General features: G+C 24.5%; 1 protein-coding gene across 1 annotated transcript in view; it reads left to right on the top strand.

The window, feature by feature from the left end:
- Nucleotides 1-16,812, top strand: part of LOC111678612 (ecotropic viral integration site 5 ortholog) — a 48,926-nt gene that overhangs the window by 7,050 nt on the left and 25,064 nt on the right. Inside the window, exon 2 of the mRNA XM_046947112.1 lies at nt 3,114-3,146. The gene's annotated coding sequence lies outside the window, so the exon portion shown is untranslated. The remainder of the gene's footprint in view (nt 1-3,113; nt 3,147-16,812) is intronic.

Genomic DNA, 16,812 nt, shown 5'->3' with positions numbered 1-16,812 from the left:
CTAGTCTATATTCTAGTCTATAGTCTAGTCTATATTCTAGTCTATAGTCTAGTCTATAGTCTAGTCTATATTCTAGTCTATAGTCTAGTCTATAGTCTAGTCTATAGTAGTCTGTAGTCTAGTATATACTCTAGTCTATAATCTAGCCTGTAGTCTATTCAATAGCTTAGTTTGTAGAGTAGGGGTTTGCCGAGTCATCAGCTATTCCCCTATCTAGTAAAATTCAAAGACTTGTTAAAACAAAACTCGTACCAACAATTACACAAAATAACTGTAACTGCAATAACCTAAAATAATCACTTAACTCTTGTTTAACAATGAATAATGACGTTGTATTTATTGTTTGATTATAAAAAAAATAAAAGTTTTAACTATCAATAAATTGCAACATAACAAACAAAAACAACAAAAAATTAATAAAAAATAACAGCAGCTACAAACACACAACTTTTTTTCTTAATTTCAAGTTTTTATTTGCTTTTGATTAGTCATTTTAATGGTCGTACTAGTCAGCAAGCCAAGAAATAGTCCAGTTTTATTTTTATTATTAAAGAAAACTTTAAGAACCTGTTGTATATTGTTGTTGTTGTATTACCTACATACCACCCATTTGTTTGTTTGTTGTTTTATTGTTTTGATTTTTTAACTGTAATTTGTTTTACCCCCCACTTGATTATTATTTTCTATTAACAATTTCTGAATTGAAACTTGCCAGACATATTGAACTTTGGCGAATTGAATGCTGTCTTACTTTAATATTAGATGGAAGTGTATGTGTATGTATGTTTAAGTGTGTAGCTTGTTTGTTTGTTTTTCTTTTTATAGGTTATTTTGTTGGTATTTTTTGTGGGGGTACCTTACATTTTTGTTATTTATTAACGATATAAAGAGCACTTTAAAATGGTTTTAATAGCAATTTTGAGCTTTAAATTGTACTTACTCTCAATTTTTTTTCACATTATCCTCATATTGATTGTTTGTACGTGTGTGTTTTGTTTTGTTGGTATTTTTATTTTACTATTTTCGTATGAAAATCACGAACCATACCTTTGTATACTCAATGTAATGTTATTTATTTTTTTATAACTCTCCCAAAAGTTTTTTAATGCCACGTTAAGTATTTTCTGTTTTACCTTTTTTTGGTAAATTTTAACACCCAAAAATTACTTTTAACAATTTTTTTTACAGTTGTTTTGTTTTTATACATTTTACAAAACTTTCCTCTCTAATCAGAGTTTGATGTTGCACAGTGGCGCAGAGCTGGATAGTAATTTAAAGAAAAATGTAATATTTTTAAGAAAATAGACAATTCTTATACAAAACTGTCTTTTGGGAAGAAACAACTTCTAGACAAATTTGTATATTTATAACTGTTATACACATTTGTTAAAAGAAAAATTATTATACACATGTGTTCTATAGAAAAAATGTTATACACCAATATTTTTAGAGACAAATACTGTTATACGCCATTTTTCTAGATTAAAACTGGTAAATTCACGTTTTTTATAGAAAACCTTTATACGCAATTTTATATAGATAAAACTGTTATACCCAAAATATGTCTATAGAATAAAATCTTATACACAAATTTCTCTATAGAAAAAATTGTGTTTAACAGTTTTTTCAAAGAGTTTTATATGAATTTTTTATAGAAAAACTGTTATAATAAAAATTTCACTACAAAGAATACAAACTTTTCTATAGAAAATAACTATTACACACACAATCTTTTCTATAGAACAAACTGTTATATACATTGTTTTCAATGGAAAACTGTAATAACTGTTAAAGCTGCTAATCTAATATTTCTCTAGAGAAGAATTAGTTATACATAAACTTTTCTATATTAAAACTGTTATACATAGTTTTTTTAACATTAAACAAACTGTTATACAACATATTTCTTTAGAAGAGAACTGTTATACAACACTTTTCTTAAGAAAAAACTGTTATACAACACTTTTATTTAGAAAAGAACTGTTATACAAGACTTTTCTTTAGAAAAAAAACTGTTATACACTTATTTTCTTTAAAAAAAAACTGTGTATAAATTTGTTTACAAAATTTTCAACAGAGAAAAAAATTATTCACAAATTTCTTAAAAGAAAAAACTGTTATACACATTTTCTGTTCAAAATTTTTACACAATTTTTAAAACAACTGTAAAGGAAATTCTTTTACACAAAAAATACATACATAAAGACTCTTATAAACAAAAACTGTTATACAAAAAATTCCTTTCTAGAAATTTTTTTATATAAAAGTTTTTTTCTTTTCTGAATAGCAAGCCACACCACTGTGACAATGTAAATGACTGTTTATGTATTTATTTAACAAATTAATGTAAAAACAACAGCAACAACAACAACATAAATACATACATTCATTCATTATCATTTTCATTGAATTACATTAATTAACTTTCGTAATTTTCAAAATTAAAAGACTTTATTTAATTTTCATCGACACACAAACACACACATACAGACACACTTGAAAGTTAAACTTGTAACAAAATTTGCGTGTTTTGTATAGCTATTTGATTGTTTTTGAACTTGTTTCTAATTTTTTGTTATTGTTCAGGTTCTAATCTCAAACGCCCCCAATTTTTAATGGAATTTCCAAATACATCAAAAATATACAACAAATTAAATGTTTTTTTTTTTGAATTATTTATTTGAATCTATTTTATTTCGTTTACGTATGATTTTGTAAGTATTTTATTTGTGCTATTTATTTATTTACTTTTTATATTATTTAGTTGAAAATTTATTATAACACAATATCATATATGATGAGATATTTTTTATATAAGAGAGTTTTTTTAGCTGGCAATGTGCTGCAATTTCAATTGTTTTATTTATTTATATTTTTTTTGTTTAACTGATAAGATTCGTTTTCTTTTAGTTTAATTCAAAACACTTCTACTAATTGTAAATTATTTTCTATATTTGAAAGTTTATATGTTTACTTTTATCAATGATGATTTTGTAACTTCAGCACAGTGGTCATAAAAGGGTTCTTGAAAAGAATAATGACACTAACAAAAACCTTTAGAAAATATTGAATTTGTATAATTTATTAAATTATTGTTCTTCTTAATTTTTCAGATAACCATAAAGAAAACGATCAAATGGTGTAAGGTAAGTTTTTATAAATATGTTTATTTTTTTCAAAATACATAAATTTTCTATAAAAATCTAAAGAAAACTGTTATACAAAAATTTTACTATGGAAAAGACTATTTTATAGAAATATTACGAAAGAAAAAACTGTTATACAAAACGTTTTCTTAAAAAAAAAAAAAAAAATTATAAACTCATGTAAAGAGATTTGTCACCAGAAAAAAACTATTATACAAAAACTTTTCTATAAATAAAACTGTTATACATACAATTTTCTGTAGATAACAAATTTATACACAAGTTTTTATACGGAAGAAACTGTTATAAACAAAGTTTTATTCAGAAGAAACTGTTATAAGCAAATTTTTATGCAGAAAAAACTGTTATACATTACAAATTCCATAGAAAAAATTGTTATACGCAAACTTGTCTACAGAACTTTTCTAAAGAAAATCTGTTATATACAAATTTTTAAATAAAAAATTCCATAGAAAAACTCTTATACATTGATTTGTTCTATAAAAAAGTGTTATAAACAATTGTTTTCTAGAGAAAAAGTGTTATACCCAAACTTTCTATAGAAAAAACTGTTATATACAATCATGTCTATAGAAAAACGTTTATAAATAATCCTTTCTAAAGAAATAACTGTTCTAGACAAATATTTCTAATTAAAAACTGTTATACACCAACAGGTCTCTAGAAACATTTTTATACATAAACTTTTCTAAGGAAAAACTTTTATAACCAAACTTTTCTATAGAAAAAAAACTATTATATACAATCATGTGATTTGACAAATTTTAATAAATAATCCCTTTTTAAATAAATAATAGTTCTAGACAAATATATCTAATCAAAAACTCTTATACACAAACAAGTCTATGGAAACATTGTTATACATAAACTTTTCTAAAGAAAAACTGTTATACATACATTTTTCAATAGAAAATAATATAGTAAAACTCTTATACATTAATTTTTTCTATAAAAGCATTATAAACAAATGTTTTCTATAGAAAAACTGTTGTTGTCAAACTTTTCTATAGAAAAAACTGTTATATACAATCATGTCTATAGAAAACTTTTATAAATAATCCCTTTTAAAGAAGAAATTGTTTTAAACAATTTAAACAATTTAATGAAAAACTGTTATAAACAACCAGGTCTATGGAAGTATTTTTGTGCATAAACTATTCTGAAGAGAAAATGTTACACACAAATTTTTCAATAGAAATAAATACAGAAATACTCTTATACATTCAGTTTTTCTATAAAAAGAGTTTCAAACAAATGTTTTTTCTATAGAAAAACTTTTATGCAATAATTTTTTTTCTAGCGAAAAATTTATATTTTTCTAAAGAAAAAAAATGTTTTCAGCAAATTTTCTATAGAAAAATTGTAATTTTTCTACATATAATTTTTTCTTTAGAAAAAAACCATTTCACAAAAAAGAAATAGTCTTGTTTATAGAAACCTGTTATACAATATTTTTCTACAGCAAAAATATTCTATAGAAAAACTTTTTTACATTTATTTGTTTTCTAGAGAAAAAGCTTTATAAACATATTTTTCTAGAGAAAAGATGTTTTCAGCAAATTTTTCTATAGAAATACTGTTATACACCAATTTTTCTAAGAAAAAACATATATAAATTTTTCTATAGAAAAAACGATTAAACAAAAAAAGAAAAAAGTCTTGTTTATAGAAAACTGTTATACAATTTTTTCTACAGCAAAAATATTATATAGAAAAACTTTTATAGATTTATTTGCTTTCTAAAGGAAAAATGTTTTCAGCTAATTTTTCTATAGAAAAACTGTTATACATATTAAATTTTTTTTTTAGAAAAAAACTATTTAACAAAAAAGAAAAGTCTCGTTTATAGAAAACTGTTATAAAATTTTTTACTACAACAAAAATTGTTATAAATATTTTTTTTTAGAAAAACTCTTATACACAGTTTTGTCTATAATGAAACTGTTATACACATATTTTTTATAGAATAAACTGTTATACACCAATTTTTCTATTGTAAAAAATAGTGTACACTTTTTTTCTATAGAAAAAACTCTTATACAAATACATTTTTCTATGGAAAAGAACTGTTATACAAATCCTTTTTTTTATGGAAAAAAAGTGTTATACAAATACTTTTTGTATGGAAAAAGTACTATACGGTGAATTTTCCATATAAAACACTATTATACATATTATTATATCTTTTGTATTGCTCAGTTTTAACTTATTAGACACAGTTCTTAGAAAAAACCGTCTAATTACAAATAGTTTCTCTCTGATTTGTTGTTTTTCTTTTTGAAATTTACTAATTTAAAAACCATTTAATTCGAATTAAGTAATTTCCATTTTTGTAATTTCTTTTCTAGTTAAAAGCAAGAATGTTATAAAATACCTTAGTTTTTAGCTAAAATACAAGAGAAAAACGACACCAAAATTAGAAACTACATTTATATGTAAAAAAAAAGAATATCCTTCAGGGTGTGTTTTCTTCATTTGCTGCCATAAACATGTCTCTAATAAAGATAGTTTGACGTTGTTTTGTTTTTGTTCTTCTTATTATTATTTTCATTCATCAGCTGATGTTTGTCACTTAACCTATAGAGTGTGTAAAAGTAATTAGATATAATTGCATGGTAAGCAAAAAAAAAAAATAACAGAACAAGAGAATATTAAGCAAAATATATAGTTTTACAAACAAACAGATATTTTTACATAAAACTTTTTTTTTGTATTTTCATTATTCAACCTGTAGTCAGGAAGACACAAAAATGAACAGAAAATTGACATTCAAAATAATCGTTTATACATAGAGACAGACAGAGACAGAGGCAAACGATTCAAAATTCTCTCTGACTACTGTCATTTGAAGTGAAATGATTTTTAGTTTCTGTTTTGATGTGGTGTCTGTAAATTAACTGATGGATGGGATGGGATGGTTGTTGGATGAATGAATGTAGATGTAAATATAATTTTTAAAACTGACTCACAAATTTTTGAGGTTTGTCTATTGGTCTTTTGTGTTTTTTTTTGCTTTGTTCCTTTTTTTGTTATATTTTTACTAATTGCACTGAGTTTGTGTAATTAAGATATTTTTTTGGAATTAAAACTACATACTAATTGCAAATTTAAAAAAAACTGTATATTTTTATGTAATTTACAAAGGCGCTGTAATTAAAAAACAAATCGTTTAAGAAAGAATTTTGGAAAAAAAATGATTTACGAAATTTTTTCAAATAAAAACTGTTATACAAAGAATTTTGTATAGAAAAAACTGTTATATACAAGTTTTTCTTAAAAAAAAAGAATTTTGAAAAAAATTTTTCCTAAAAAACAGTTTTACAAACATTTTTGTATAAAAAAACTGTTATACAAAAATTTTTATATAAAAAAACTGTTATTAAAATATTTCTATAGAAAAAACTTTCATACATAAACTTTTCTAAAGAAATGTTTTACATAAATTTTTAAATATTTCTTCACTTATACAAACATTTTTTTATAGAGAAAAACTGTTATACAAAAATGTCTCCACAAAAATAACACAATTAAACAAAAATTTGTATACCCTTTTTTATAGAAAGAACTGTTTTACTTAAAACAACAGTTTTACACAAACCTGCTGTGATTTCTATATAATAAACTGTTATACAAAATTGTTTTTATTTAACGTGTTATAAAAATATTTCTCCGTATAAAAACTGTTATATACAAAAGAAAAGACTGTTATATACTAAGTTTTCTATTGGAAAACGGTTATAAATTAAGCTGGAGGTCCACACCACGCTTTCTACGCTTTCTCGCATTCTATGCGTCTGTCAATAAAGTAGAATCAATGTATTTGTATGCTGAAAGTTACAAGAACAAAAGCGTAGAATGAATTGCCGCATAGAATGCTTAAAGTAGACTTTCTACTTTTATAAGCGTCACAAGCGGCGAACATGTCAGCTGATTTTGACATTTTATATTCTTTATTAAATGTGTATTTATCAATTTTAATAATTTAAAATGAGTTTAATGATGAAAATATTTTTCAATCCGCGCCGCCGACGTCTTCTTTCGGCTCAAAAGCTAAGCCGGCTTAAACGTAGCCGCTGATAAAGTTTGGAATCACACATGTATTTCGGAAAATAAATTCATCAATTTGAACGGAGTTGCCACTATTTAAAATTATTATTGCAAATTAAAAAGTGTTGCCACACAATATTGTGCTAATATTAAAATTGTGAAAACTACTATAAATGTTAACTTATATAGAGACAGGTTTCTATATAACAGACTATTATACAGAGATTTTTCAATATAATAAACGCTTATAAGGTCAATTTCTGAAGAAAAGGTTAAATTGAGCCGACAATTTAGTCGCCGCCGGTATTTTCTATAATAAGTCGCCGATCATTTTGCATCGGCTTGTATCTCTGGTGTGGACCTCCGGCTTTAGGAAATATAAAAATTATAATTAAATATAAAAAATATAAAAAATAAATAAAATAAAAATTATTCTATAAAAACTGTTATACACAAAATTTCATTCATTTTTCATTCATTTTACTATAGAAAAGACTTATACATACAAACTTTTCTATTGAAAGAACAGTTATACAGAAAAGATTTTATTGGTAAAACTGTTATACATACATTTTTCTATATGAAATACTGTTGTAAACAAATTTTTGTGTGAAGAAAACTGCATTTTTTTGTAAAACTGTTATACACAAAATTATATTATAAAAAACTGTTATACACAAATTTTTACAAACTTGTTTTTATAAAAAACACAGTTTTAATTCTTCATGAAAATATGTTCATCTTTTTTTGGCAAAAAAACTGTTATACACAAATTTTTCTATGAAAAATACTGTAATAGTTATTATTATTTTTTTTTTGTAAAAAACTGTTATACACAAATATATTTTATAAAGAAACACAAATTTTTACACACTATTTGTTTTATATAAGACATAGTTATAATTCTTCGTGGGAATAGGTTTATATTTTTTGATAATAAACTGTTATACACAAATTTTTCTATGAAAAAAACTGTATAGTTATTTTTTATAAAAAACTGTTATACAAAAATTTTTACACACTTTTTCTTAAAAAAAACACTGTTATAATATATTAGGAAATTATGTTTATTTTTTGGCAAATAACTGTTATATACACATTTTTCTATAGTAATAAAACTGTTATACACAAATCTTTCTTTAGAAAAAACTGTTATATAAAATTTTTTTTCTTGAAAAACAATTTTTATTAAAATAACTGTTATAAGCAATTTAAAAAAAATAACTTTTATACCATTTTTCCGAAATGAAACTCTTTATATTTTTATTTTACACTCTACAATAAACCCTTTTGTTCTTATCATAATCAGCTTCATCAACATCATCATCGTCATTATGAAGTTTAGTCATCATCTTTGTGTATTCAATAATACAAAAAAAGTATAATTTATAACAATTAACCGCAATTAAATGAAGAATTTCTTTATTTTTAATTTATAAACGAAAAAAAATAAACAATTGTAGGAAAAAAATTTTTCTAAGACAGTTTGTGGCTTTTAATCAGTAATGTACTTTATTTGTGGCTGTTGGAGTATTGCATTAATATCAGATCTTTATGGGAAAATATTACTTAAAAAATTAATTTTTGTAAAAATTTATAGAAAAATTCTAAATATTTGTTATAATTTGCTAAAGTAAAAAATACATATTTTCACAAAACACTTTTCGTGTTTAGTCTTTTAATGTAAAAATTAAAAAATACCATGAGTAAAACAGATAGAACCAAAAAAAACAAAATGAATAAATAAACACAAAAATATATAAAAAAATAAAATTGTATATATAAATGTGGTTTAACGTTTCTCGTACCAAAAAGAAAACTTGGTCATAAAATTGTTCGTGTTATTTGCTTGAATATTGTATCATGTTTCTTACGTACTTTTTGTGTGTTTGTGTGTCCGTCTCTCCAACCATTTGCCACTGTTTTTTTTTGTTGTTTATTTTGTCATGTTTCTTCGTTACGTTTGCTTTGTTTATTTGAAGATTCCATTAGTGTTTTTTCATGATTTTTTTCTATTTGGTTTTAATAGAGATAAACTTTTAAGGAAAAGTACTTATTTTTAGCAAAAGTACTATAGCATTAAAGTTTAATAGACAGATTTTTTTATAAAAACGGATGTAGAAAAATTTTTCTATCAAAAAAAACTGTTATACACAAATTTTTGTTAAGAAAAAACTGTAACACAAATCTTTTGATAAACTCTTATACAAAAAATCGCTTCCATGGGAGAAACTTATGCAAATCAACCATATATACCATATTCTATTAAGAAAACAGTTATACTCCAATTGTTTATAAAAGAAACTATTATATTCTATTATTTCTTTAGAAAATAATGTTACCCAAAATTTTTCTCTGTAGAAAAAACTAATTTTTCTTTAAGAAAACTATTTTATACAAATTTGGCTATAAAAAACTGTTATACTCAATTTTTTTACAGAAAAATCTATAAAAAACTGTTATACTCTAATTTTTTACATAAAAACTATTATACACTGTTATATACATACATTTTTTCCATTAAAAAAAACTGTTATACAAAGTTTAATCTGAAGATTTCATAAGTTTTTCTTGTAATTTTATATGAAAAAGTGTTATACACACATTTTTTTAAATAAACGTCAATTGTACCTAAATCTGTCTATAAAAAAACTGTTATACGGTATTTTTTTTAAAGAGAAATCAAATATGCACAAATTTACTAAAGAAAAATTGTTATTTATCTATAAAAAACTGTTATACTCTATTATTTTTAAAGGAAGCATAATTATACAAAAATTTTCCTTTAGAAAGAAACTTTTATACGATAATGTTTCCATTACACAAATTTGTCCATTAAAAAACTCTTTTTACTTTTTTGCAGAAAAAAACAATTATACACTAATTTTTGATAAAATAAGTGTTATACACAAATTTTTCCATAAAAACTGTTATACACAGTTTAAATTTATTTAAAGATTCCATTAGTTTGTTTGTGATTTTTTTTACATTTTTATTTAACAGAGATAAACTATTTTGAAAAAAAGTACTCATTAGCTACTGATTTTGAAAAAAGTACTTTTTTACTACTTGGTACAAAAAATAAGTCCTTTTTTATTCAATGATTTGTTATACATTTCTTTTTGGTGATAAAAGACCTGGTACCTCAAGGAATCCGAGATTTAACTAAATTTTTTCTGGAATTTTGTAAACTTTTCTAAAGAAGTATTTGAATGACTTGAGTGCCGAAGAAATCTGGGGTCTTGAGCAAATTTATTTCAACTTACATACAGACAGATGTAAAGACAGACAGAAATCGCCCAGTCCACTTCGCAATACCTAAAGAGATGTAGTTGAACAATTGACTTAAAGCTGGAGGTCCACACCACTCGTTCTACGCTTTGTCGTACTCTATGAGTCTGATAAAAAATAGAATTAATGTATTTGTATACTGAAAGTTACAAGCACAAAAGCGTAGAATGCCTTGACGCGTAGAACGCTTAAAGTAGATCTACTTTCTACTTTTATAAGCGTAAAAGCGGGGCACGAACATGTCAGTTTAATAATGAAAAAATAAATTAAAGTTGTAGAAAAAAGCAAAGTTTTTTTAAAAATAAAACAAAAAAACTGCTCAAAAGCATCGCATATAACTGGAAGCGTAGAAAGAGGTTTGAAAAGCGCGTAATGCTTTGACGCGAAGACGCGTAGTGTAGACCTCCGGCTTAAGAGATTTTAAGAAGATAATATGTGTTAGTGACAAAATAAGTACTTTTGTAGATTGAAACTACTTATTCGACTAATTACTGGGGATATGTACGCGGTACAAGTCCTTATAATTAAAATAAAAGGAATCTATCATATCAACATGATCTTAATCTAGAAGATAGCAATCTAATACTTTCAAGTTTAAAGTAACACCACAAAAGTACAAAAGTAAGCCCCTTAAAAAAAGGAGCTTAAATTGTTTCATGTTGCCTTTTATTTTTCAAAGTGTTTCTAAGTTTGTGAGTATGCTTTTTGGGTTTTACAAAATGTTACCTGTTAATTTATGAATAGGATAGAGTGGCGGATTATGCCAGTGTTAAGGGTATTCGGTTACACATTCACAACAACAACGACTTCTTTCCAAATAAAACCTTAACTTTGTTGTTGTGGCCTATGTGGGTAATTGTCTGTGTGCTAAGTTTTCTGGGTTTATAAATTTTTTAATTCTCTAGTGTTACATTTAGGTTAGTTTGTTACTTCTGTTATTTAAATTAAATTCATGCTGGTTGTGTTTTCCTTGGTAAGAGTTACGTAATATACATATAAAGAAACATCCTCCATTTGCAGTTGCTCTGGGCATGATGTCACAGGTTCGGAATATGAGGAGAACGGGAAACAAGATGTTTTTTAAGTTTTTCAAATATTTATTTAAGTTTATTAAAATTAAATTAAGGAGATTCTAAAAAAGTGACTCTTTTCGATAAACTTTGTCATAATGATAAGGGTATAAATTGGGTTGTTCTTCTGCATTCTAATTCAAATCTTTTCATATAATTAAGGTTTAATATCTGAAAATAAGATTTTAAAATCTGCAGATGTAATCCTCAAGGAAATGTCTGAGTAAATTCAAAATTTATTTAAGGAAATTACATTTTTACCAACAAATCCCTGTCAGGTTTTTGTAAGAAGTCAAATAGGACATGATACAGCGATTCTTTTTCGTAATCAAAGATTAATTGTCCAATATAAATGATCGACCGTTCGAGAATAAATATTAGACTTGAGGTCCTCTCTAAGCGTTCTACGCTTTCTTACATTCTAGGCGTTTGTCAAAAAGAGAATGCGAAAAAAGTGAAAAGAATGCTTAGAAACGAAAAAGCCTTCTCTAAGTACGTTCAGCTTTAGAATGTTTATACCACACAATCCAATAAAAAGAAATAGACCAGGCTCATCCTTAGTCTTATTCATCTTGCTGCCTTCTTGTGTAATGACCAATATTAACATGTTATACACAACTATCCTCATTAAGAAATCATCATTTGTAAAAATAAAAACTTTTTCGTGTTTACTCTTTAGTCATATTTCTATTTATTTTCAAAAGGTAGAATAAAGAGATATGTACCTACGTACGACAACGTTTTCTAATAAAATGTGTGAGTGTGTGTAGAAGTATACATATTTCATTATTGTTGATATACAATATTTATGGATTTCATGAGTTTTATAGATATTTTAGTGTTAGAGCCATATAGAAGAAATGCTTTTAAACCACAATACCCTGACATCAAGTAAAGAAATACCGAGTCAAGTATAAATATGCAACCAATCAACGAACCAGCCAACTTACTCACAAAACAATTGCACTCTGTTCGACGTACAAATCTTTTTGAAGATGTACATACAAATGTACATAAACATATAAACATTCATACAAACGTCTATTTTTATTTGCAGTTGTTGGTGGGTATGTACACTTGGTATTAGAAATAAAAGTAAATGACTGACTGGGGCTGGTTTGGTTGTTGGCTTTTTTTATTTCATTTCTAACCGTAAAAATACATTAAATAAATAAAAACCCCAACAGGTTTCTGACTAATCGTTGTTGCATTCTCTAAGATTAAGTATGGCCAACATCTTATTTTGGAATGAATGTATGTTGTTGTTTTCTTTTAATTCTTTATATGTACGTATTCGTAATGGTGGGGATGTTTTAAAAGCAACAACAAATTGTTGATTTAAAATATAATAAAGCAATTGAAATAGAAACTGTAGACTAGACTATAGATTGAACTATAGATTTGACTATAGATTAGACCAATGACTAGACTATAGATTAGACTATAATTTAGTCTATAGGCTAGACTATAGACCAGACTATAAATTAGTCTATGGACTAGACTATAAACTAGATTATAGATTATAGACTAGACTATAGACTAGACTTTAGACTAGACTATAGACTAGACTATAGACTAGACTGTAGACTAGACTATAGACTAGACTATAAACTAGACTATAGACTAGACTATAGACTAGACTATAGACTAGACCATAGACTAGACTATAGACTAGACTATAGACTAGACTATAGACTAGACTATAGACTAGACTATAGACTAGACTATAGACTAGACTATAGACTAGACTATAGACTAGACTATAGACAAGACTGCAGATGTTGTGTAGGTTAACACTTGAAAGTCGCAGCAGTTTTGAATCGTAAATAAAATTACTAATGAATTCTGAGGCATACTTCCCTTCTTTACAAAAAAAGCACATGCATTAAAAAAGTATTCATATGTTATGCGAAAAAAACTATTTACAATTGTATGTTGTTTCTTAAACATTTTTACAACATTAAAGAAAAACAAAATATTTAGAAACAAAAAAACACTTGAAACAACCATAAAACTACAAAAATAAAATGCGTTTTTAAAGCTTAAACATTGCAATTTTACCCTGAATTTAAAAATTACACATATAAAATTGCAATTCAACGGTTTAGCATTGAAAATCTAACATTTATATAGAAAACAAAATACATAAAAATAATAATACCACATTTTTAAAATACATAAAATTTTCAAGATAAATGCGCTGAGAGGTGTAATGAATAAAGTATGTACTTACAAATATTTATAAGAGTTATACACTTAATTTTATTTATCTTGTCAAATATTTGTTAAAGAATGTACCACAATCAGTAAAAACAGTGGGGTCGAATAAATGTTTGAATGTGATCGCAAAACCTCTTCAATATTGAAGTCTCCGGTGGAAATTTACCTTAAAGGAAAGGTACTGACTCATAAGTCTAAATAGAGTAAACTTGGCAAACTCATTGTAGACAAGTTTATAGTTTTGTGGATCTGATCTTAAAGTACTACTATTAGAACATTTCACTTAAAATTGTAAATTTAACTAAATTAGATATTTTTTGAAATTCGGAAATTTACTAAAATTTCAAAAACTTCACTTGAAATTCGAAAATTATACTAAAAATTTAAAAATTGTCCTTAAAATTCAAAAATCACATTAAAAATTTTCATATTTTACTGAAAATGCAAACGTTTTACTAGAAACTCAAAATTTTATTAAAAATGCTTTATATTTTCTATTATTCGACATTTTATAAAAATTTTACGAAAAAAAAACGATTTTACACAAAATTCTAAAACTTTAAAAAACTTTCGAAATTTTTAGGAATTCTGTAAAAATTCGAAATTTAAAAAAAATCTCTAAAATATCGAAATTTTATTAAAAATTCGAAATTTTACTAAAAAAACCTATATTTTTGCTATTATTCTACATTTTATAAAAATTTTACAAAAAAAATCGATTTCACTTAAATATTTGAAAACTAATTAAAATTTAAAAATTTACAAAAAAATTCAAAACATTTAAATTTTTATATTTTACAATTTTATCTAAAATTTGAAAATTTACTAAAATTTTAATTTATTACAAATTTTACTAAAATATCGATACATTAATAAAAATTCGAAATTTTATTGGAAATTCTCTAAAATTTTACAAACTTTACAAAAAATTTTATTTTTTTTAAATTCGAAAATTTACTAAAATTTAAAAATTTTTTAAAATTGGAAATTTATTAAAAATTTTAATTAAAATTCTAATATTTTATTAAACATTTTAAAATTTTACTAAAAATTCGAAACTATTTACTAAAAATGCGAATTTTTATTAAAATTTTTTTAGAATTATTAATTTGAAATTTATTTCAAAAATTCGAAAATTTACTAAAATTGGAAAATTTTCTAAAATTAAAAATTTTATTAATAATTCAAGGTTTAATTTAAAATTCGAATATTTTATTAAAAAATTTTATTAAAAATTCGATACTTTACTAAAAATTTGTTATTTGACTAAAAGTTCAAACAAATTTGAAAATTTTTAAATTTTTTTTAAAAAAATGGAAATTTCAATAAAAAAAATGTTATCAAAAATTCGATATTTCTATAAAATTCACATCTTTTAAAAGCAAAATCGAAATTCTTGTCCTTTAAATTCTTGAAATTGTAACCTTTAGATTACAAGGTTGGACATTGTGATTGCTGTTCTTCAAAAGAATACCAAATTTTCTATCTTCTCTACCCACTGTGCCTCGTTTCACATGTTGGCCACTTTTTTATTTTTTAATTCTTTTTTCACTTATTTTTTTCATAATGCACAAAAAACTTATGAATGAATCAGACTGGAAAGAAGCTTTTGCTGCCGTGTTTTTTTCTCTTTGTTGGCATGTGTGAACGATGGACGGACAGACGACCAACGACGTACTTTTGCTGCTGCTTTAATAAATATATTTTTGTAGGTACTTAACTCACAATTTAACACTAAAATGTACACAAGTACACTAATTGTGGTGTAGTTGGATGGATGATTATTATTTTTAAAAGTAGCAAGCAATAGCATTTTACTATAAGTATGTATAATATGAATACATTTAGCATTTAGTTTTAGCATTAATATTATTCACAAGAGAAAAAAATATAGAAATATATTTTAACGATAATGTGGTTTTAGTACCCGTTACCGGCAAACACCCAAGCTATAGTGTAATTGAAGCAAGCGATTGTTGGTTGTAGGTACTAAGTACTATTAGGATTTATTTGATATACATATACATTTCACTGTTAGTTTTACAATATAATTTGCCCATAATTTAGACGAATTCTTGGAAAAAAAATATTTGTGAAATTTTCACTAAAATATAGCTTTTTATAAACAACAACTAAACATAGTTTTTAAAACATATGACTTATAGAGCTTTAAGCTCTTTTATGTTCATTTTATGTCATTTGTTGTTTTAATTCAAATTATTCATCAACCCACTATTCTTTTAAACAAAAATATAATTATAACAAATTTTAATTATATTTTACATATTTTACTCTTATTTTGTTTCGTTTTTATTTAGTTTTTAATTACTTTGTCTTTGAAATGATTTCTGCGTTTTTTTTTATTTTTAATAATTTTGTTTATTTAAGCGTAAACATGTGTTTGATATCTCGTGGCATTTTATAAATTTGAAAATATTTGTCCAACTGAATATTGTTTTTGGCCAACTATTGGCAAATAAAATGCTTGTTTTTTGCTATAACTAGTTTGAATTCATAGCTAAAATTATAATTGAAATTTTAAAAATTATGCAAATATTGTCAGATTTAGTTTTAAAAATTTATATATTTTTAATAATAATTTTGAAAAGTTTTTTATTTTAGAATCTGTACCATTTTCTAATATTTTGTTTGAAGCAGTCATGCGTTTTTTAAAAGACAGTTGTTGGGCATTGGAATCTGAAAATTCTGCACTTTTGTATTTTTTAGTACTTTTTTATGTTGATAATACCACAATACCCCCACGATATTTTAGGTACCATTTCTAATTTATAAGCTCTATAAGCAGTGCACATAGTTGTCCATGAACCGGACTGTAGTCTCATGTATAGGCTAGGCAATAGTCTAGTCCATAGTGTAGTCTATAGCGTGGTATATCGTGTAGTCTTGTTTATAGTTTAGTCTATTGTCTAGTCTATAGTCTAGTTTATAGTCTAGTCTATAGTCTAGTCTATAGTCTAGTCTATAGTCTAGTCTATAGTCTAGTCTATAGTCTAGTC

Source organism: Lucilia cuprina, chromosome 3 (assembly GCF_022045245.1).
Source record: "Lucilia cuprina isolate Lc7/37 chromosome 3, ASM2204524v1, whole genome shotgun sequence".
Classification (NCBI taxonomy): Eukaryota; Metazoa; Arthropoda; class Insecta; order Diptera; family Calliphoridae; genus Lucilia; species Lucilia cuprina.
The sequence above is the reverse complement of the archived record's forward strand: the minus strand, read 5'-3'. Positions and strand labels throughout refer to the sequence as shown.